Consider the following 3,491-nt stretch of genomic DNA (forward strand, 5'->3'; position numbering starts at 1 on the left):
GAATGGTCATCCTAAGAGAATTGGATCAACACAATCTCCATTTGGGATTGTCCTCCATGTCCATCACTACAAAATCAGCAGGAAGAATTAGTGTATTAACTTGAACTAGAATATCTTCTACAATACCTTTTGGATATTTGATAGAATGATCAGCTAGTTCAAGAAAAATTGAAGACTTCTTCATCCCTTCTAAGCCAATCTCTTGATAAACTGAATATGGCATTACATTGATGCTTGCTCCCAAGTCCAACATGGCTCTTTCAACCTTCTTGTCTCCAATGGTAATGGGAATGTCAAAGCTACCAAGATCTTCTAGTTTTGGTGGAAGCTTCCTTTGCAACATAGCACTTACATTCTTGTTGAGCTTTACTTCTTCATTTGGAGCAAAATTGAGCTTGTGATTTTTCAAGTTCTTGATGAACTTTCCATATGCAGGTTTCTGTTCAACAACATCAAGCAAAGGCAAATTGATATTAACTTTATGATAGGATTTTTAGTACCTGCACAAACAGGGTTAAAATCACATAAAATACTTGCAAGAATACAAGGCTATTGTAGTATAGATGCTCCTGCAAGGTCGTTGTCCCCAAAGATTGTTTGACTAATTTGTAATTACACTAACTCTTAATTAATAATTAAAATAGATTTTATCAAAGATTTGAAGTTTATGAATTTGAAAAGATTAAATTAACAGTAAAAGAAATCTGAAAGTTGGTAAATAATAACAACAAAGAAGAAAAACGCTTTCTTTTTAAAAACTAACAATTTAGAGAAAACTAGGGGTTAGCCATCACCGTCACAATCCTATGCAATTCTATCAATTACTTATGAATTTCCACATATATGCTTTGAAGGTTAGGTTTTCCTAATGCATATTTTCCTTGTGATGTTCAAGCGAAAACGTATATCTAACATGCAATCCGTCTGTGATGTTCAGATCAAATATAAACATGCAAGACTCATTAAGCTTTGTGAAAACCCTTTGAAAAACCATGCAACCCTTAAGAGCGTGATGTTCGCCTTAAGTGAAATTACAACTACTAATCACAAGAAGCCATCCTCAATTTTAGGGTGATGTTCCAACAGAAATTGCATCAAATTACTTGTCTACATATCCTAATGGTGATCGGTCATTAAAATAGATAGATAGTTTTAAACGCAGTGATTAATAATTCAAAGCAAACATACACCCATTCATAAGAAAATTGATAAAATTACATATTCATGCTAAGGCTTATGGCCTCGCCCTAGCAAAAGGAAATTAGTTACGCATATTCATAATTAAAATCAAAGAAAATATCATTCGAATGAATAAGAATGAAAACACCTGAAAATCGCAGAAACCGAAAACCCTAGCAATTGCTCCCAAAAGCCAAAAAGAAGTCTCCCAAAATTCTTGTGAGAAAGAGCTTAAATACCCCTTAAAACCTAGCTGCCAATGTATAGCTTTTCTATCCCCACAAGGAAACTAATTAAAATAAAACAAAACTATGAAATAAAGTCCAAATTGGATTAGGAGAATCTGCCCATCCACGTTTTGGCTTCAAATCTCCTCCAAATCTGGCCCAAGATAGCTTTTTTTAAAGATAAAAATATTCTGAACATTTCTCCAGGAGGCCACAAACCCATCCAAGGTCATCTTGGGCTCCAAAAACGCAATAAAAGCCCAAAACGTCATTATTCCAGCACCGCACACTGCTCCTTTATTTTATTGCCAGAAAATAACCGCTCGGTAGAAAAGTTTGAAATTTCAATACGATCAAGCTAAGTGACTCATGAACGTCCTCCAACTAGAATTACTCTAAAATTTGTCCATTTGATTACGTTTTGCTCCAGAGAGAGTCGAAAGTCCTATATTGGAAATATAATTCAAAGTATCAAAGTTCTTCCAAAATATTAACCAAAATGTACTAAGAATAGGATTAAATATATAATATAAAATCGACTCATCAAAATACCCCCAAACTTAGCTATTTGCTTGTCCTCAAGCAAAACAAGACTCAAAACAAAAATAAAAACTTAATAAACTAGACACCTGGCTAACACTTAACCACGACAAAACTTCCACCTTCAAGTTGCAATCCATAGCATATTTTAAAAACTAGAACATCTTTTCAATAGATCCAAGTAATCCCACCACAGAGTGTAAGCTATTTAGAATCAATTAGAAAAGAATTCACAAACTTCCTTCGGTGTAAAGTGAACCATCATAGTTAAGGAGACTCGACTAAAACCCTTACCTCTTATCCCTTTTATTCATACTTCACACATTTTCTTTTTCTTTTTCTTTCTTTCTTTCTTTCTTTCTTTCTTTTTCTTTATTTTTCTTTATTTATTTTTATATTTTATATTTTATATTTTTATTTTTATAAAAATATATATATAAAATAAAGTAAAAGAAGTAAAGAGTTTAGAAAAATTGGGTTGCCTCCCAATAAGTGCTTTATTTTAAGTCTGTAGCTAGACTTTGCAAAAGCCTGGTGGTCAAATCAATGGTTCCTTCAGAGTCAAAGACTTGGCTGCAATGTCAAACGGTGCCTCCAAGTAGTGTTTCAGTCTATGGCCATTTACTTTAAACTCGAAACCGGTCTTGCCATTTTTAATATCCACAGCAAAGTGTGGATAGACTTTAGTAACAATGTAGGGACCCTGCCACCTAGATTTTAATTTTCCAGGGAATAACTTTAACCTTGAATTGAAAAATAGAACCTTCTGACCTGGCTGAAACTATTTTCGGAGAATTTTGTTGTCATGGAATGCTTTCGTTTTCTCTTTGTATATCTTTGTACTTTCATATGCATCATTTCGGAGTTCTTCCAACTTGTGCAACTGTAATTTTTGTTTTTCTCCGGCTGCATCATAGGCATAATTAAGCTCCTTAATTGCCCAGTAAGCCTTGTGTTCAAGCTCCATAGGTAGATGGCACGCCTTACCATAAACAAGCCGAAATGGAGACATCCCAATTGGTATTTTATACGCTGTTCTGTAGGCCTATAAAGCATCATTCAACTTAACACTCCAATCTTTGTGGCTGGAATTGACTGTTTTCTCTAAGATGCGCTTAATTTCCCTATTAGAAACCTCAACCTGCCCAGAAGTTTGAGGGTGGTATGTAGTGGCCACCCGATGACTTATCCCATATTTCGTAAGTAGTGCAACAAACTGTTTATTTAAAAAGTGCTTTCCCCCATCACTAATAATCGCTCTAGGTGTCCCAAAACGTGGAAAAATAGTGCCTTGGAGGAATTTCAGTACCACAGATCCTTGATTTGTTGGTGCTGCAACGGCCTCGACCCACTTAGAAACATATTCAACAGCGACCAATATGTACTGGTTGCCATTGGATGATGGGAATGGTCCCATAAAGTCAATGCCCCAAACATCAAATAATTCAACCACCAAAATACTTTGCTGTGGCATTCAATTCCGCTTAGACTGATTTCCCACATGTTGACATCTATCACAAGCCTGGCACCAAACATGAGTGTCTT

This window comes from Prunus persica, chromosome G4, assembly GCF_000346465.2.
Source record: "Prunus persica cultivar Lovell chromosome G4, Prunus_persica_NCBIv2, whole genome shotgun sequence".
NCBI classification, from domain to species: Eukaryota; Viridiplantae; Streptophyta; class Magnoliopsida; order Rosales; family Rosaceae; genus Prunus; species Prunus persica.